The sequence below is a fragment of the Choristoneura fumiferana genome, chromosome 22 (genome assembly GCF_025370935.1).
Source record: "Choristoneura fumiferana chromosome 22, NRCan_CFum_1, whole genome shotgun sequence".
Taxonomy (NCBI): domain Eukaryota; kingdom Metazoa; phylum Arthropoda; class Insecta; order Lepidoptera; family Tortricidae; genus Choristoneura; species Choristoneura fumiferana.
In genome coordinates, this window is record NC_133493.1 from 2833373 (window position 1) to 2855273 (window position 21901).

Below are 21901 nucleotides of genomic sequence, written 5' to 3' on the forward strand. Positions count from 1 at the left end.
TTACCAATACACTTACCCAAACAAAGGTTTCACTGTTTCGTAATTACGAATCACAGCGGATCACCATTTTCGGCTTCCGATAAGTCATTATACCTGAGTCATCAAAGTTTGGTGACCAAATAGAGATTTCAATAAAATAAACCTTGGCATTGCATATTTAAATTTTGATGTTTTGTGTTTATTTAACATGCTTTAGCTCTCGGCTTTACATGATCTACCTGTTATCTTGCTACTTTGCCTTATTGGTGATACTAATCACTATGGGGGAATCATCATCATAGGAGGACGTCCACTGTTCGACATAGGCCTCTCCCATAGACCTCCAGTTGGCTCGGTTGGCAGCGGCCTGCATCCACCATGAACCCGCGGCTTTAACCAGGTCATCCGTCCATCTCGTCGGTGGACGCTGCGCTTGCCGACCCGCGATCTCCCTTCGCTCGAAAATGGACTATGGCGGAATGCTAGCTATAAACTCAATGACATATATCATCATCATCATGTCAGCCGAAAGACGTCCACTGCTGGACATAGGCCTTTCGTGCTTTTCGGATCCACCGCGATCCCGCGATCTTAACCAGGTGGTCGCTCCATCTTGTTGTAGGCCTACCGACAGCTGGTCTCCCGGTCCGCGGACGCCATTGGAGAACCTGATGACAGATATCTATGTTTGTCATGGGGTTGGCAGTGATTTAATTGTTTGCATTTCACCATTGTGAGCTCAACGTAAGTTTTTTACGTAGTATCACCGATTACCCAAGGCTTGCCTACGTACAGTCAGCATCAAAAGTACTAAACGCCATGCAAGATTGTCAGTAAAAGCGCTACTTTTGAGGCGGACTGTACAAGACAGTTACTTGTTTGCGACACACATGTGTTTTCATGAAATACTCGCCCTCCTCATCTTTTTCACATCAACACACAGACTCAACTGTTCTCTATCGTATGTCCGAATTGTAAGTGCCATAAATATCGTTTTCCATTATTTTCATTTGGCATAAAAAAAATCTGAAACAGAATTGTCTTCAGAAATTTTACTAAAGTAATCTAGCTTAACTTTCTGCATCTATAAGATGACATGGAATACAGTCAATATTATGACTTATGTTATGACATATGAACTTATAGGAAACGTGTTTCGGGCTAAACCATCACAAATACCACACAAAACGCACTCGCTACAAACACATCAAATGGAAAATTACCAAGTTTAGATTTGTACGCACTTCACTATTATTTTAGTGTAGGTGGTTTGGATGTTTCTTTTATGGTAAAGTCACATTGTCTGTCAAGGAAGTCCATTATGAATTCCAAATCCACATGCATATTAAATCAACAACACTCATGTAATACATTGCCACTAGCTCTTGCTCGTAACTTCGTCTCCAAAAAAATCCACAAAACTATAACAAACACACACACACACACACAACTACGTTTTATGCCGGATCAACGTTGTATTTTTTTCTACTGTTTTATAATATACAAAACAGTATTATTATTTTGAAAAAAAAAACATGATACAAATTGTAACTGTGTTTTCAAACTTTTATTAAGAAAATACAAAATATCCATAGGACTAAAACTACTATTAAATTAAAATAACTAAAACTAAAACTTTAATTAAAAAAGAGAGGTGGGCCTCTTGGCATGGTGCCCATCACGCAGGCAGCAATCCCGCGTTGAACTGCGATTGAGATTCTTTGCGCGAGGGTTGCCTGTTGCCTCCCTTAACCTATTGCTGAGCTCCCTGTGTAGCTCCAGCGCACCCTTACCCCAAGGACCTAGAGATGATTGATTATATAGAATTTTAAACATTCAAATATGTAAAGTTTATCTTATCTCCTGTGTCAACTGGAATTACAATTTACACACATCAAACATCATTCACAACAAAGGGTAGCAATTTTATTACATACAGCTCAAAGCCTATCAACAAAACGAACAATAAATGTATATCGTAGACTCATGTGTGCTCAGATGGATGAAAAGGTGTCGTATTACTCGCGACATATTGTAGATGAGGTGATTTAAAAAATAATATAACAACTATGCAATCATGCGTGGAAAAATATGCAGCTTTTTCACATCAGATACAACGTAAAGCGCAGTGAGGCTTGCAAGGAATATCGCGCAAGTTGGGTTACGCGTACATTGCGGCGCTCGATTGGCCACTTTGATCTCGCTACTTTACGACCTCGCAATGTAATAGAACTTACAAAACTCTAAATCATAACGTTTATTCTATAAGTTGGCCACAAGTTATTAGAATTCCGCAGCCAAAATGGCAAGAAGTTACACTATCTTAAAAATAATAATTTAACTTGGTAGGCATCTGCCGATGTTTTTTCAGCTTTTAATACATTATCTATATCATTATTATGTTAGATTTTTTGGTCTTGAAATACCTAGAGCGTCTGGCTTTTGAAACTACTACCTACTAAATTACTCACAAATGTCTTCAATGAGATGACAAAATTAAAAAAATAACGGACTCTTAAAACCAGGTAAACACGAGATTAATTAGGAAAGCGTTAACAATTTCACTCTAAAAGTTACGAGCTGTAAACTAAATATAATTAGGTGACAAAAAATATTCGAATCTCTATTTAATTATCAATCTATATTAAGGCGCCACCACACTGCGACTTTTGAACAAAAACGCGTTTTCAAAAACTCAATCTTTTTAAAACCAGACTAAAGCCGCGGTTCACGGTAGAATGCAGGCCGCTTATAACCGAAGCAACTGAAGGTCTATGGGGTAGGTAAAGTGGACGTCCTACAGCTGATATGATGATGATGAATGTTTATTAGTCATAGTCACCTGTGGCAAGTCAATTTTACTAACAGGTAGTGATCAAATTGGATTGAAATGTACAGATGATTAAGATAAAATGCAGAAACATAATCAATTCGTAAAATGTACTCTATTTATGGCATTCGGTACATTTATTACGGTGACACTCTTTCCCGGCCCGGATAACACCGAACATGGAAATACCGACCCTGTTTTTTGTGTACACGCCCATAGAAACTGACGTGAGCTTCTGTGGGCGTATAATATTGGGGTTTTAAGTAAGTATATTATAATTCCACACAATTATCCCAACTTTGAAATACATAAAAACTGGCCAAGAGCGTGGCCCAGGATAGGGTAGCCATTCCGAAAAAATCAAATAATATTTTTCTAAGGATTTCGTATTTTATACCTTAGGCTGCTATTTACTCTTAAACTACTAATAATTCCCAAGCAATCTTAGCCGCTATAATTTTCCTTGTAAATTTGATATATTTACTACCATTCTGATTTTTTTCTAATTTTTCCACCCAACAGTTTAGATTTTAGAGGGGGGGACGCTCGATTTCAATGAAAATTTGCACTTTAAAGTTGAATATTTCGCAAACAGATCACTGAATAGAAAAATTGTCTGAGCAACTCCTCAATAGTTTTAAAAGACCTATCCAACGATACCAAACAATATAGGGTTAGTCGAGGAAAAAAAATTACCCCCACTTTACGTCTATGGGAGGTACCCTAAAAAATTTTTTTTACTTTTATTTTATTATACCACTGTCGGCGTGACTGATATGTATATTCATGTCAAATTACAGCTTTCTAGTACTAACGGTCTCTGAGCTTTTGAATTTGATATTTGAATTTGAATTTTTGAATTTGTATTTTTTTTTTATTTGAATTTGAATTTTAAAAAGAGTGTTTGCCGAAGATATTTTGTTTAACTTACGAACTGAAACCGAAAGTAGGTATTTCACTTAGCGAAGAAAAATCCCATTCCAAAAAGTCGTTGTGTGGACGTACCTTAAAGAGTATTAAAAACCATGTCACGGCATATTTTTGCATAAATTAATAAAGCTACAATTTAATTAAGCGGAAGAGCTGGAGCTAAATCGTGAATTAATTAATTTTTAACATTACGTGTAAAGAAATTAGGTTAAAATGTCCATTAAAATCACTGGCCATTTTATAATGATTAACAGATGAATAAAGAAGACGCGTTAAACATAATTTCATTTTAGCAAACTTATATAAAAAAACTGGCCAAGTGCAAGTCGCATTGGCGCACAGAGGGTTCTGTACAAATTTGAAGGTATCTATGAATATGCAGTGTTAAAGGAGCCTCTCTCCTAAGCAAGCAACGTGTAGTCATTTTGTATGATGATTACTGACGAAGGCAGACAGACAAAAAAATCAAGATTTTCAGAACTTCCCTATTTTTTCTGCTATAAACACGCTATAAATATAAATAATCTGCCTTCTGTACTTGTGCTATTACTTATTCTGTGCTATATTTATTACCTAAGTACCTTCATACTGTTTGAATTATATTCTTCAATGCGTAGCAGACTTGAGTATTTGATAAATGTCAGCTTGATTCCACGCCAGCCTGTGAAAAAGGGCCGAAACAGAAAGACGACATGATTTTATGTAACCCTTGTATTACTCGTATCTATCACAAATACATGTTATCTTTGTTTATTTATCTAAGTTAGAGATTAGTAATGGCATGTCATGTGGAAAACAAGCCTTAGGCTACCGTTTGACATGATTTCCCAAATAGCCAATACCGCTCGAATAACGGTGAGGTCCCCGGTTCGATTCCCGGAAGCGGCTAGTTCGGGCACGGCCGAATATGGGTCCCGGACGTGACATTTTATCATAGCTTGCACTTTGACCAAGAACCGAACGGTATCAGAATAACGGTTTTAGTATGTATTGATTATTACAGTTAATATAGCCATATAACCGAAACGACTTTGCTTTTAAAACGATGGGGCCGTGGTCAACGGACACGAAATAGTATATTTTTTATCGAGGGGCTAAAATAAGTCAATATACCCGAGGTGGTTAGCCACCCGAGCTTTATCCGAGGGTTTATATTGACTTTTAGTCTCGTGGTGAAAACTCTATTTTTCACTTCGACTGCGAGAAAAAAATAGTTTAGTACAAAAAGATTTAATCAAAAAATAAAAATAAATATTTCTAGATTTCGGCGGCAGATGATTATCAATTATGCTCGACATCATAATTTTCACTATGACTTGACGCCATTGTGAGAATAATCAATTTATTTTAATCGTTTATGATTTACGCTCCACAATAATTTCAAAGTTTTCGCTGTAAGTATTTTTTTCCAACCAGACACAGATATCGCATCGGCGAAATGGTCAATACACAAATGGAAAAATAAAATGGCGCATAGAAGGGCCTGTAATATGAGCAAATAATTAAAACATAGCTCATATTCCTCAAACTGAACAACATTAGTTCAGCTACTTTTAAAAATAATTAGTTTTTAATTTTTATAACACTTTTAAGTTTATTCGAAGAAGCAATGTAAAGCAAAATGTTTGATGTTTGTAGCGTGACAGGCGAAGTTAGTTGTGTTATAGGATGGCGTACATTGATAGCAGTATTTAATTTGTATGAAAAAGGAAAATTCAAAGACTCCATTATTTTAAAAAGTCGCTGAACTAATGTTGTTCAGTTTGACAAGGACGATCTATGTTTTAATTTTTTGCTCGTAAGCCCACACCCGGCACTTACCGAAACGATACCGAATTTTGATTTCAGTTTTAATTTCGGTCGAAACTCGCCAAATCGAAAACCGAAAGTTCTTTGTTACGTTCTTAATTTTTGACTATATTTTAAATGGGACTCACATTTTGAAATTTTGCAACTATACGTTCAATTTAACGGTACAGCCACTCATTTGCTTCTACGCATGGCCACTTGCGCTATACTAGCCCGTAATCATGGCAAATCATCGGGGGTCGGAGTCGAACCCCTGGGTCACTCAAACCCCTGCAGGCGTAGCGGGCCAGACTGTTAGCCTACTGAGTTGATGAGGGTTATGGTCCTTGTGGAAGTTAAGAGTAACTCGTTGCCGTGAACAGGCGAGGTTGTAAATCTAATCTATCGGTGTATCACGTCAAATAAATATTACGTCATCTTCATCTTAGCCTATATCCCACGGTAGGGCACAGGCCTCCTCTTGTAATGAGAGGGCTTAAGCCATAGTTCCCACGCAAGCTCAGTGCGGATTGGAAACTTAACACACGTCATTAAATTTCTTTGCAGGTGTGTGTAGAGTTGCTCACAATGTTTTCGTTAACCGTAAAACTCATGGTAAATTTGAAATGTAACCTTTTTGTTTTTAGAAAATCTTTATATTTTGTTAAACAATTCTGGAAGGTAACACTCACGATTACGTTTATATTTCTCTTAGTAAATAATTCTATAGCTGGCACTGAAATATTAGACTAGAGGAACACTTGCCTAACAATTATATGTACCAGAATAATTAACTTAGATGTGTACACAAAAGCAACAAGACGTACCTATTATAAGCATTACAACATATCGCTTGAAAGGGTCATAAACAACATACAATATACCAATATGTCTGGCGCATAAAATTGCTGTGTAAATACGTAGCTTAGTTTATAGTCCCTGTCCAGAACCGAACCTAGGTACGCAGTAAAATGGACTCGCTGCGTATATCGTTTTACAATGAATATATATGTGAATAAGTTACGCCTAGCCACCTTAAATTATGTTTATGGGCTATATTTTAATGTTTTTAAAGCTTTACTGTTTGTACTGTTAAAATGGATCCAATGAATTTGGAAAACTTATTTCCGCGAAGTCTTCGAACGCATCAATCTTCGAGTTCGGATACCTGTCGTACCTGAATTTTCAGAACAATAATCTAATGTTTGTTATGCTAGAATCTAGCAGCTAGATAAATGTGACACTGTTCGTCGTACTTCATTTTAAGAGTTCCATAGATAACATGTTCGATTCTGTTTTAAAAGCAAACCACAAATACCTTGACGATTTAAATTATTGCATTTTATTAACGTTAATATATTTCATTAATTAAATAAAGGATATGATGACTTATAGTATGTATTTCTTTAGGGTCAGTGCAAAAAGATGTGTATGCGAACTTATTCGACACGGTGTATCTGTCATCTTCCGCATGAATGTTATAGTTAGTCTTTATATGTTCCTGTGTATTCATCTACTTTTATTTATATTTGGTGTATACTTAATGTGTATTGTATGCAAGTAGGTTTGTTTTATATCATTTTTTTCATTGCTCTAATCTTTGTGTAAATTGCACCACCCTGCTTAAATTTACTCCTTACTTCTTTCTATTATAACGGTTGTCTGGGAGAGACCGCTCTGAAGCGATAAGACCAGCTATTATTTTCTCAACATTTTCCTTAGACTAACGAAAACGACGTACAGTCACCTTTATAAATATCTGACACGTCCTACCTCTAGAAATAGAGTCGTATCAGATATTTATGCTCGTTTTGTTGTGCCAGATATTGATGCTGAAGACTGTACCCATAAATAGGGTCGGTAACCGACACGAGGGTAGAGTCACGTATCCTCATAATAATATTAACTGACTCATTGACGGTCAAAGTAATTGGACGCCGAAGCCTAGCCGGTTACTTCGCGCGCAGAATGCTGGGCACTATAATTTTTAACCGACTTAAAGAAGAATAGTTCGGTGTTTCTCTGATTTACTGTCATTCGGTGCAAATGGAAAATCGTTTTCTTGAATCGACCATTTTGAATTAAAAGTGAATTCTGTCAAAATGTTAATTGTGCTGAAAAATACTTACGACCAAATTATTTTTTGTTGTAAATTAATTAAACCCAAATGGAATATTATCCATTATAAATTAGGAGCAAAATTAATAAGTGAATGTTGTCTAAATCAAGTCATAACTTAATATATAGGCCGAAAACAAATGATTTTGGGTGCAACATATTTACAATTCGTCATATTTCTTAGTGAACGTAAACACAAGTGGTAATTTTTTTCGTCATACATCAAATTTGTAAATTTTTCCATATTCCATGAGACAAGATTTCATTTTCGACGATGGATAATTTTCCTTGTTGATGTATTTGAAATTGTAATTTTTGGTGCTTTGACGTATAATTTCGAGTAGTCCATTTTCCCCTCATTTACACCAAATGACAGTAAATCGTTTCTCTCGTGTCATATTCATGTTTTACTAGTTTCCGATTGAAAGCCCAAAAGCTACTCGGTAGGTACACTTAGAAGTTCTCAAATCCGCATCGGGTACATCAGGAACTATGGCCCTAGGCCTCTCATTCTAACAGGCCTGTGCCCAGCAGTGGGACGTATATAACCTGGGATGATGATGGGATGAACCGCACTTCTGCCCACTTTAATCCCCGACGCAAAGAGAGGTATTATAAGTTTGACCGCTGTGTCTGTGTGTATGTCACCGTAGCTCTTAAGCGAGTGGTCCGATTTGAATGCGGTTTTTTTATTTGAAAGCAGCTTTTTTAGCAATGGTTCTTAGACATGATTCATCAAAACCTGTTCAGCCGTTTTTGAGATATTGAACTTTGAAGTGACAAAGTCTGGGGTTTCCCAATTTTTTGTTGGTAAGGTTATCTTGACTACACGCAAGTATAACCTACCTCTGAGTCACTTGTCTTAACAAAGTCCTGTATTAACATCGCCGGGCCAACACGTTTTGATGGCGAGTTTTACGACCGACTATAAACTGTTCATTGTCATTAAAGTGCGACATTTTCTAGGTAACAATAAACTTGGGATAGGTCTGTCTTAGGTCTTCGACCGGGAAGAGGTTACTGCTCAGTGCCCGCGGGTCTTTCGTTAGTCACGTGTGACCCCCGATCGGAAAAAAAGGCTCATAGAGGATAATGTGAGGTAGGTATTGAGACATCGCCTGCTTATTTATATATACTTGTAATTTTTATATGTCAGGATACGTAACATTTAACAGCAAAATGCCGCAAATATGCGAATTTGGCGGACACATCTTGCTCGCTAATCCTGCCGTGAAGCAGCAGTGCTTGCATTGTTGTGTTTCGGTGTGGAGAGTAAGACAGCCGGTGAAATTACTGGCACGTGAGGTATCCATCTTAGGCCTCTAGGTTTGCAGCGCGTCTGCAATACCCCTGGTGTTGCAGATGTTTATGGGTGGTGGTGATCTCTTACCATCAGGAGACCCACTTGCTCGCTGGCCATCCAGTCGTATAAAAAAATAAAAAAAAATAAAAAAACACATATTTGAGGGTTTTGCTGTTGAAACTCTCAGGCCGTGAGGACCAAGTTCAAAAACTTTTGCATTCTTAAAAAGAAGCTTGTCTGTTAGTTTCACAGATGGCGGCTCTTTCCTCGGTCAATGTATTGTGGCATTGCCATACAACGAGGAAACGCAGCCAGCCTTATGGGCACCCTGCCCAATAGTAATCGGGGTGCTATTATCAAATATATTATAGGTTATTAGGCTTAGAATAAAAATAAAACTAAAGCGTTAGTTTTATTTTTCTTTGCTTAATAACGTATTTATTATTTTTTGTATTACGTATTATTGTGATTGGCAACGTACGTTACCAAGACGTCAAAAATATTTATACCTACACCTTTATGCCACTAAACATAAGAACTTTGTATACATATTTTGACGCTGTGCTGTATATATCTGCATTCGACTGTACTGTGATACCCCTTAGTGTTGCGGGTTACTATGGACGGCGATGATTGCTGCCCATCAGGTGGCCCGCATGCTTGTTTGCTCCCTCTTATGTAAAAAGACAGGAAAAATAATTCTTTAACATTTGTTGCGAAAAGGTTTCAAGACGGTCACTGTTCAAGCAGTGATAATTGACTTGATCGTAAATTGGAAACGACATTCCTAAAGTTTCGTAACAGTGTTCCAATTGAAACTAGTTTAAAAAACTAGTCTAGTTCCCAGGTTACCAGCAAAACTTATCAGAAATAGGAGATTTATTACTAGTGATGTCTAACTGTCGATAAATTCAAAAAATATTGAGTCGATACCTGACACACACACACACACATCACGCCTGTATTCCCAAATGGGGTAGGCAGATCACACGAACGTTACGGCTTCGGAGCCACTTTTAGCAAAGGTTTTAAGTTTAACAACAACGGTACGATACCTACCTGACGACGGTAACTTTTTTTGTTAAAGTACAACAGACTCGTTTTTTATGCATAATCCATATTTATGTCTACTGATCATATATTTTCGACTGCTCAAAGGTTATTTGGAAGAGATCGCTCTTTAACGATAAAACTGATTCGTGTACCAGTTTTGCAGGTGGTAGGACCTTGTGCAAGGTCCGCCCGGATTGCTACCACCATCTTGCTCGCTAATCCTGCCGTGAAGCAGCAGTGCTTGCACTGTTGTGTTTCGGCGTGGAGAGTAAGACTGCCGGTGAAATTACTGGCACTTGAGGTATCCCATCTTAGGCCTCTAGGTTGGCAACGCGTCTGCAATCCCCCTGGTGTTGCAGGTGTCTATTGGGCGGTGGTCTCTTACCATCAGGAGACCCACTTGCTCGTTTGCCATCTAGTCAAATAATAAAAAAACCATCTATTGTTGACCTCTACTTTTAATCTTTTTCAACATGTTGTGTATCGATATATCGATATTGAATATCAGAAGTCGATAAGTAAGAAGCCACTATGACAGATCAAAAATGCCGCGAAAATTCCGGGCTCTGGTCTGTGTATTATCGGCACTATCGATGTTGCATCGATACTCTTGTATCAGACAGCACTATTGCGTACGCGCCGATATCGTGGGCCTGCGCCCACGCGTTGGGTGTTGGGAAGTCGCGAGTTGTTGTGTGGAATAACTTCCTTGTTCTAAGGAAATGTGGGGCTTATGACGTCTATCACAATGTTTTCTTATGTCGATTATAATAATAGCCAAAATACTTACCACAAACAGTACCCTTAGTGTAAGTTTTCGGTTACAAAATACGTCTCGATCGCGTTAGCGTTAAAATCTTAATTTGTATGGAAACACGAACAGCGCCGTTTCCATACAAATTGAGATTTTAACGCGTACGATCGAGACGTAATTTTGTAACCGAAAACTTACATTAAGGGTACAGGACTTATCTATCACGCTAAAGCACACGAGTAATATTTACCTCGACGTTCCTCGACGTTCGACAGTGGCCGTGGGCACGGGTCTACTCGTGACCACGGCTGAAATGTGGTAGAAACGTCCTGTTTCCTCGTGTGTCCTGCGTGATAACCGTTGGGGGAGAAAAGTTCTCGAGTGGCGACCACGAACCGGAAGACGAGGCGTTGGCAGGCCTCCTACCAGGTGGACTGCCGACATCGTGAGAGTTGCGGGAAACCGGTGGATGCAAGTGGCGAGTTGTCGTTCATTGTGGCGATCTAAGGGGGATGCCTTTGTTCAGCAGTGGACGTCTTCCGGCTGATGATGATGATGATGAAGTCCTGTTTGTGGTATTTTGACTATGAGTGAAAATCACGAGTTTAAAACGTAATGTTGATGATAGAAAAGAAATAGTGTTTGTAACTCTAACAGGTGAAATCAAACAGATTATGTATTTATATACACCTAGCTATAGGTAAGTACAGTCAAATCGAAAACCTCATTTTTAAAGACCCAGTTAAAAGTAAACATGAATTACTATAGAAAACTTCTGCTCGTTTATCTGCTATTACATTAAAAAAAAAACTTAAATACCTAAATACGTCATGGATACGCCTAAAACAGTTTTCTATGAAGAGACGTGAGTTAAACACATGTTCAACAGCAGTATAACTTGTTGGCACGGCACGGCAATTTTCTCCTTCCTAACTATACTTCGTTTATTTTAACATTAGAAAAAGGGTAAACAATGTTGACAAGTACGAGTATTTTTATTGAAAAACAGAAAAATAGTAATCATAATCATATTAATCATATAAAAACCACAATAATGTCAATGACCATAATAATCTTGCTATATAATTGTTACGTGCTTGCTGTGACTCAATTTAAAATCTAAAAAAAAGAGTTTTTCTATAAAAAGACGCGTCATAATCGTTTACCTTTTTTCTAATTCTAACAAAACGAAATATAATCACTTCCAAGTTATATAATATAACCTTGGCCTAAACTCAGCCACAAAATCGTCAAAACCATCTTGCTTCCATACAAACAAATCAATTATGACACAGCGGAAGCATTTAAGCATCACAAAGACCTAAATTCACTTTCCATAACGTGTGACATAATTTCCCATTCATTTGTTATGATTTCAACACTGACAGCTGTCAAATGATAGAATAGAATAGGATGACCTGTTACGCAAACTGACCTTAAGAATGACTGAAAATTGTTAGGTAAATATTGCTATAAGGTGACTAGTTTAGTGTTGACGCGGCGAGTACAGTCAGACGCATTACGTCGGGTGTGTTTTTTTTGTATATGATAGGGGAAAACGAGCAGGCGGGTGACTTGTTGGAAAGCAATCACCTTCGCCCATGGACATCCATAACATGTATTTATTTATTTTGGCGTGACACTATATGTTTGGGTTCTGCCTTTTCACATAATTATTGTTTGCCAAATGTTTAATTTGCCAATCATTTCCCAACTCTCAATATTCTCCGAAACCAAAAAAAACTCAGTGTATTTTCTATGCTTTTATAGAACACAATTAGGTTAGTTTAGGTTTGTTTTATGAAAGTTTCGAAAAAAATATAGTTTCAGAGAAAATCCTGAATTGGCATTTGAAACATTTGCGAAACGTAATAATAATAATTAATTAATCATAGTAATAATTTTCACGCCAGCATGCAGGCTGGATACACTGGTCAATGGACAAGAAGATTGTAACACATACGAGACTGTATTCTGGCAAATAAACTATCACTTGAAACATCATCATCATCATCATCATCATCATCATCATCAGCCTTCAGCAGTCCACTGCTGGACATAGGCCTCTTCCATGGCGCGCCACAACACTCTGTCTTCAGCCCCTCGCATCCATCCGCCGCCAGCGATCCTCTTAAGGTCATCCGTCCACCGTGCCTCAGGACGCCCTACACTACGTTTTCCCGTCCGTGGAACATCACAAAACTATATTTGTCTCTATTCAAAACTGAGAGCGATGCCAGCGGTGCCGGTTTCTAAGGTGTCTGGTTATACCATAAGTGTTACCACATCAATTGACACTTTCGTCAGCGATTGTATATTGCAACAACTATTTACGGTTTTAGACACCTACCTATATGGTATTTGAATACATGTACCGTTATGTACGTACAAGCTTATACGTTGAAAAAAAACCGGCCAAGAGCATGTCGGACACGCCCAAAATAGGGTTCCGTAGCGATTACGAAAAAATTAAGTAATATTTTTCTAAGGATTTCTTGTTTTATACGGAATCTTCCAAGTTTCGATATAATTATTTTATACCTTAGGCTGCTATTTAAGAGTAAAACTACTAATAATTCTCAAGCAAACTTAGCCGTTATAGTTTTAAGACCTATCCAACGATACCCCACACTATAGGGTTGAATGAAAAAAAAAACACCCCCACTTTACGTCTATGGGAGGTACCCTAAAAAAAATTTATTTTTAATTTTTTACTGTACCATTTTGTCGACGTCCATTGGTGCCGAAAGGTTCTTGAGTGGAAACCGCGCCGCAAGCGTAGCGTAGGACGTCCACCAACGAGATGGATGACCTGGTTAAAGCCGCGGATTCAAAGTTTGTAGCTCTGTTTGTTTGTTTGTTACTTCATCACGTCTAAACCGCTGAACCGATTAAGATGAAATTCGGAATATAGTTAGAGTCCCGGGGAAGGACATAGGATAGTTTTTATCCCGGAAAATATCATAGTTCCAGCGGGATGGTGAGAACCGAATTCTGCGCGGACGGGACGCGGGTAAATAATAAAGCCAGCTTGTACAGTCGAACCATTTGAGTCCTGACTCACTGTAGAACTTTTGTCACAGTAAATGTCATAATAAATCCCCTTGTCGAGCAGTGCGATGTCACTATGACTTTTCCTACGAAAAGGTTCCACAGTGGGTCACGATTCAGTTGGTTGGGACATTTACCAATTAAGGGAATAAGAAATAGCCAGATATAACTGCAAGATTTACAATTATACATATTATATCGCTAGTTAGCGCACGTTAGATATGCATTTACGGGTATTTATGGACGACATTATAACTATGAGATACGGGCCGTAAACAAGTACTGCAGCGCCATTACATGACCGAACGAAACGTTGTACAAACAGACGAACATACGTATTGACAAGGCTTTTGACCTAACCTCTATGGCGTGGCGCAGAGTATAAGCGACAGCGGGACGGGTAGAGGCTTCAACTAGCGTGTTGCCGGTGATCTATGGCTCTGACATGTGAAAGAAAAAACATTTTTAGAATACAGTCAAAACTGTTAATAACGACGTCGAAGGTACCGCAATATTTGGCCATTAAGCACAGTTAATTGTTATAACCCGTATATTTTGGTATATTTCATGCTGAGACTTTTTTCTTGGTCGTTACATCCGATATGTCGTTATAACTGGTGTCGCTATAAACGGTTTTGCCTGTATAAGATAAAGTTTACGACGTCTTTTTAAGGTCTGTAACAAAACGTTTTAAAGTTACACATAGGTAAGTATTTAGCAAATGTAGCTTCAGCCGCTATATTATGATTCAGTCAGAAACATCTGAATATTTTTACAAACTTTCTCATTTATAGTTTTAGTAGAATAAGTAGAATAAGCTAGGAATAAACTATCTAAAACAATTACTTTGCTCACCCGCTACCTTATGGTAGCTGCGTTTATGCAAGAAATCTGTATTAATGCAGTTCTTCTACCTCCATACTGTAAGAATACACATAAATCACACAAACCCAACTATCACCACCACTACACTACACTGACGCGTTTCAAGCTCAACCAACAGCTCATCATCAGAGCAACACACAACCATAAGTTAGGAATAGTAGAATAGGAAAGGATTAATAAAAAACGCTGGATACCCATGGCCAAACCAACAATTAAATCGAAATTCTGGGATTTAAATAAATCCCCATGGGAATTCTCAATAATTATAAAGATTTCAATAACGTTATAAAAAAACACCCGCGTATTGTCTCTAAATCTTAATTATTGCAATGCCGAGGTTTTAACCCGATCCCGTGGAAATATTGGGACAAAAAGTAGCCTATGCATATTGCAGATATCCAGCTGTCTGCATACTAAATTTCATCAAAATCCGTCAAACCGTTTTTGCGTTAAGGATGGTAAGAAACACACACATATTCACAGACTTTCACATTTACAATATACTCGCTGTTGCCCGTGACTCCGTCCGCATAGAATTCATTCATCTATTGTATGTTCTATGCAATTTTCAGGGATAAAAACTATCCCACTTCTTTCCCCGGGACTCAAACTGTGTACCAAATTCATCTAAATCGGTTCAGCGGTTAGAAACATTCGCATGTTTAATACTATATTAGTGGGAAGTAGGATTATTCTCTTCTCGCTTTTAACTCGCACCGCAACTTTAAGTAACATCCAATTGACCATCCCGTTAATGAGATACTGACCGATACGGCAGAGGTCGTACTTGAAGCCGGCCATACGAACTATGTAATATGTAATCATAAACCAGGTTCTATGTGATCGGTCGTTAGTTACAGTACTTATTTATAGTATTGTCTGCATAACTGTTTGGTTCAAAGGTCGAGTGGGTCTAGACTGGCTTTAGGCTGCCTGCGCAGTGAGCGGAGCGAGGCAGCGGATTCTTCTTTTCTTCTAATTCCTCTTCTTAAACGTTATGTGCCGTAAAGCCGTGGTCTGACCTGTGGTCTCAAGCAGAGGATCGTGGGTTCAAATCCCCGCTCGTTACCTCTGAGCTTTTCGAATTTTCATGTGTGTGTGTGTGTATTTTGACGACCAGATGGCCTAGTGGTTAGAGAACCTGACTACGAAGCTTGAGGTCCCGGGTTCGATTCTCGTGTCGGGGCAGATATTTGTATGAAAAATACGAATGTTTGTTCTCGGGTCTTGGGTGTTTACTATGTATTTAAGTATGTATCTATCTATATAATTATATTTATCCGTTGCTTAGTACCCATAACACAAGCTTTGCTAAGCTTACTTTGGGACTAGGTCAATTGGTGTGAATTGTCCCGTGATGTTTATTTATTTTATTTTATTTTTATTAAATTTTTTGTCTGTAGGTAATTACATTATTTCAACATTGTAACTACAACTGCAGTGTATATACCTATTTTCGACGAATACAAATATTGATTGATTGATTGAAAATACATTTGAAATTTACCACGAGCCTACGGTGAAGGAAAACATCGTGAGGAAACCTGTACAAACCTGCGAAGCAATTCAATGGTGTGTGTGAAGTTCCCAATCCGCACTGGGCCCGCATGGGAACTACGGTACAAGCCCTCTCATTCTGGGAGGAGGCATGTGTCCAGCAGTGGTACGTATATAACGTACGTACGTAAACGTTATGTAATTTGTTTCGTGGCATATTTAAAACCTATGTTAGCGTGATCGAGCGAGGTATCTCAAGTACAGTGATGCTGCGATTACTGTAGTCTTGAGCTGCGTGTGCGCCTGATCCGGGACGCACGCACGTGCTTTGATGCGCGCGGCACAGCAACACTAGACTGCGCTACTGGAACTATGTCTAAATAAATAACCTAACCATTAAAAAATCATTTTTAATACAAGCTTTTTTGCTGACTGTCAGGCATTGTCACCCAAACTACATTTGCATACCTCAAGACGATGCTATTAACCGTTGAAGAGTTCCGACCTGCGGAGACGATCCTGGCTGGACTACCAGGATGTCACTACTAGATTAATTTGTATTATCACGCGATTTACATAAGTATTTCAAATTTAAAGTCAATCTGACTACTGGAAGTTGATCAAATTTAACTTGCATGATTTGACTACAGACAGACAACGGGACAGGTGAATCTAAATCCGCCTGCTCGTTTGACCCCTAACCATGAAAAAAAAAAACTTGTTTATTGCCATTATTATTAAGGAAAAAAAGCAAACAAACAAACACTTTGTAGATGATGATGGTAATAGGCTCAAGCTTAGCATTTACATGCTTGGTCGAGGAAACCGGCAGCGCTGATTTTCAGCGTGCGCCCGTCCCGCGGCACGTACGTGACCAGACGTCCCGTTCTGAACGGGACTGTCCCTTTTTTTGATTACGAGTCCCGGTGTCCCCAAAATGAAAACCGGAAGGCAAAATTGTCCCGTTTTCAAAAATCGCGCGAAAATTTAAGAGCCGAGCGGCCGGCCGGACGCGAGCGGTGCGCGGGAGTGAGACCGCGTCGTCGGTCGACGCGACGGTAGCCAATGACATCGCTCGCGCGCGCTATTGGTTGAATATTATTGTTTTTGGCAAATTTTCATTAATTTCCAACTACATTACATCGCTAACTTATAGGTACATTAATATAATAGTATACTGGAAGGGTAGGACTCATCGAAGTATAAAAAACACTTTTATAACATGTAAGGGAGCTTTCAAAAGAAAAAGGGGAGATCTGGCAATGCTTTTCTACGAGGTGACAGTTACATTCCTAGAGATTATTTTGGATTTTGTGTTAGTATCCATTTCCATACTCTTTGATTTCCATCTTGATTTTAATTTGACAATCTGTACATACCTATACTCGTATCATACTGGTTGTTTACCCGCGACTTCGCACGCATAAACCATTGAAACCAACATTTTAAAGAAATCCCGGGATTTACTGAATTCCCGTGGGAATTCCGAAAAAATACATCGTGGATTTCATTAACTTTGCATATGTGGCTGAAATGTCGATATTTTATACCTATCCCGGGGAATATCGGGATAAAACGTAGCTTATCTGTTATTCCAGACTTCCAGCTATCTACATACCAAATTTCATCCACACACAATCAATTGTTACAAATCACAGCAACCCAACTATCATCACCACCACGGTATCCTGATGCGTTTCGAGCTCAACCAGAGTCCTTCCCCAGAGCAATACAACCGTTCGCCATAGTAATAATCCTCAGTTATTCCTTGCGTTTAGATATGTACGGAACACTCAGTGCTTGAGTTAAATCCGCTTTTCTGAGCGATCATGCGCAGGATTGTCTTGGCATCGCTTGGCAATTGTTTTCTAGGTAAAGGCTTGGATATAATTACCTCATTCTTATTCTTATTTCATAAATTACTATACTTAATTAAACAAACCTAAGTATTTACACTGGAAAAACACGCATTAAACGAAAAACCTTTTTTGTCAACAGATTCTCAACATAGCTCCAGAGGACGAACTGGCCACGTCTTTTTATAAGGTATCTATTTATTCATATTTTAATTTATCAGAAATCCCAATTTGTATTTTAAAAAACCTCCCGTTTCTCTGAACGTAAGGCATTAATAATTTTTAGAAAAACTGTCGTAGTATTGAGTGTCTGCTTGATGTGTAGTTATGATCAATGTCTGTGATCTAATTAATAACTAAGCCAAAGTCTCTCCTATTTCATAGAAAGGAAGATTTATATAAAAAAAATAGATGCTGTTATAACAACCAACCCCAGTCAAGAATCCAAAGGATTATTTTTACCGTAGAATCTTAAAAAGAGGGAATAGCATATAATTTTCAGTAAAATTAATGGGTGTATTTTTTTACTATTAAGAGGGTTCGATTCCCGGTTCCGACAAAGGATTATTAAAAAAAAAAGAATGCAGTTTTAAGTTTTTAAAATCAAAATGAAATATTCTTTCAGAAAATTGCTTACTGAAATTGCTAATACTTTTTCTCCATATTGACATAGCCGTGGGACACCTTGTATAATTAATATGATATTGATAGAAATGCAGAACCCTCGGCGTGTCCGACTCGCCCTTGGCCGGTTTTTAATATAAAGAACAATTATATTGCCACCTATTTAGCAGCTAACTTAAATCCATTGTAAAATGAACTCTTTTCTCTGACGACAAGGTTTAACCCGCCGATTTCATCATAAGCTATTTTTAAGTACTTTTATATGACACGAAAAATTACTATATCCTATTGAATGACATTGCCTAATATTCATAGCTTAATAATGTTCCTTTGTATGATTTGGCAACGGTTTTAGATGTCTGAAATTCTTTGATTAATTGTCTCGGTCAAGGATTCTATGTCGGTATGTATCAGCAGTGTTAACATGAATGTGTGAATGACTCGTCAGCTTTTCAAGGGTCTTAATAATATGTATGTATGAATTAATGAGATGAAGAAATGAAGCCGTGGTGGCCTAGTGGTTTGACCTATCGCCTCTCAAGCAGAGGATCGTGGGTTCAAACCCCGGCTCGCAGCTCTGAGTTTTTCGAAATTCATGTGCGGAATTACATTTGAAATTTACCACGAGCTTTGCGGTGAAGGAAAACATCGTGAGGAACCCTGCACAAACCTGCGAAGCAATTCAATGGTGCGTGTGAAGTTCCCAATCCGCACTGGGCCCGCGTGGGAACTACGGCCCAAGCCCTCTTGGGCCGTAGTTCCCACGGGGACGTATATAGGCTGGGATGATGATGATGATGAATTAATAGTTGTCACGCCCCAGGGCCTCCACTCCAAGGTCTTCCTACACCACGAGTCGTGCTTTCGTGCGACGTGGCCCGCCCATTGCCACTTCAGGGTAGCTATTCGATGAACAGCATCTGCGACACCACCTTGATCCCTAAGCCACTTGTTTGTTTGCTTAGGGAGCAAGGTGTTCAACGTTACGAGAGGACGTACACGTATGAAATGGAAGAATGACATCAAGAGAATTAGCCGGGTCAAACTGGATGCAGGTAGCACAGAACAGAGAGAAGTGGAGAAAGCTGAAGGAGGCCTACACCAAAATGGTAGAAAATGGCTAAAAAGAAAAGAGAGATGAATAGTTTTTTTTTATTCGACTGGATGGCAAACGAGCAAGTGGGTCTCCTGATGGTAAGAGATCACCACCGCCCATAAACATCTGCAACACCAGGGGTATTGCAGATGCGTTGCCAACCTAGAGGCCTAAGATGGGATACCTCAAGTGCCAGTAATTTCACCGGCTGTATTACTCTCCACGCCGAAACACAACAGTGCAAGCACTGCTGTTTCACGGCAGGATTAGCGAACAAGATGGTGGTAGGAATCCGGCAGGACCTTGCACAAGGTCCTACCACCTGCAAATGCCCTAGGTACCCTAAGACTATAACAACTTGCAATATCTTAGGCATCCTAGCTAGACCAACATGAAATATTGCTAATCACAACTTCATTACACGAATGCGTAACGATTAAACGGCGCCCTCTGCCGGCCGGCGGCCAATTAACGCTAAACTATACTCCCGTCTCAATTAATTCAGTGTGCGCTGGCGCAAGTCCAAAGCGTGCGGCGGCGACATAGACTACTATTTTTTTTAAGTAACCCGTAATTGACCCACTGTTGACTTCCTTCACTCCTCTACGCTTCCCAATCTTGGGTATGCATCTGCCAATCGAGAAAAAATATTGAGATTGTTTTGTTCCAAGGAAAAGTAATTCAAAGTCAAAGTCAAGATATCTTTATACAATTTAGGCATTTTAGGCTATAACAAGCACTTATGAATATCAAAAAAAAAATCTACCTGCACCGGTTCGGAAAAACCTCTGTTGAGAAGAATCCGGCAAGAAACTCAACGAAGTATATTTTTTTTAAACAGATTTACAATATTATTTAATGATATGTATAGTATACATCACAAGTATTTAACACAACTTAGTCTTTATTTTTAACACAGTAGGTTCGCTATTTGAAGGGACCGCTAATGCGGATCGGAATTATTTCCAAATACCTATCCGTGTCCATGATATATAATCATTTACTTTATAATACGCCTTAGATATTAATGTCTTCTTGACAACAGATCTCAATTTTGTATCTGTTTCATTTATAATATTTTCTGGAATTTAATTATAAAAACGTATGCAGTTTCCCAGAAACGACTTTTTGGTTTTAGCCAGTCAGTAAGATGGAACTTTAAGTTTTCCTGTGTTTCTAAGCCTTTGGCTTATCGACGTTAGTGGGAAAATCACTCAATCAATCAATTACGATTTTCATTGTTAATTAATGCGATGTTACTATGGTAAACGTCATGTGCAATGGTTCTATAGTGGCTCATGGATTAAAGTCCTTGACCGTACAACCCGAGGGAATACTTAAGAAGTAGCTCAAGCCTTATCCGTGAATTCGTTAGCATAAAGCATTAGATTCGATAGTTGAATTGAAATTTCGGGATTAAACTTAACTCCCATGGGGATTTTAAAAATCTATATCGTGATCTTTGTTAACTACGTTTAGTTACATCATCATCATATCAGCCGTAGGACGTCCACTGTCAAACATAAGCCTCCCCATAGACGTCCAATTGCTTCGGTTGGAAGCGGCTTGTATCCACCGGGAGCCTGCGGCTTTAACCAGGTCATCCGTCTAGTTAATAAAAAAATTGAAAAATATATTTTTAAAGTTTATAGTGGGTAAATAAAAATCCCGGCACTCCCTGGTACGTATAACAATACTTGTATTAGAAGGCTCCGCCACTTCCCGCAGCTGTTGACAGATTTAAAAACAACATTACGAGTAGGTACCTAACCTACACACATCAATATAGGCTTCAGTAAAATAAAGAGAAAAGAAAAATAAACTTAAAAAACGAAGGACCAAAAGCGTATATGTGTGCGTGTGACTTTTTTTTTATACGACTGGGTGGCAAACGAGCAATTGGGTCTCCTGACGATAAGAGATCACCACCGCCCATAAACATCTGCAACACCAGGGGTATGGCAGACGCGTTGCCAACCTAGAGGCCTAAGATGGGATACCTCAAGTGCCAGTAATTTTACCGGCTGTCTTACTCTCCACGCCGAAACACAACAGTGCAAGCACTGCTGCTTCACGGCAGGATTAGCGAGCAAGATGGTGGTAGCAATCCGGGCGGACCTTGCACAAGGTCCTACCA

General features: G+C 38.7%; 1 protein-coding gene across 2 annotated transcripts in view; it reads left to right on the forward strand.

Annotated features, from left to right (window-relative positions):
• The window catches only part of sano (CABIT domain-containing protein serrano), a 128317-nt gene that overhangs the window by 76824 nt on the left and 29592 nt on the right, over positions 1 to 21901 (forward strand). For both annotated transcript variants that reach the window (XM_074104926.1, XM_074104927.1), the window contains one exon: positions 18187 to 18234. The gene's annotated coding sequence lies outside the window, so the exon portion shown is untranslated. The remainder of the gene's footprint in view (positions 1 to 18186; positions 18235 to 21901) is intronic.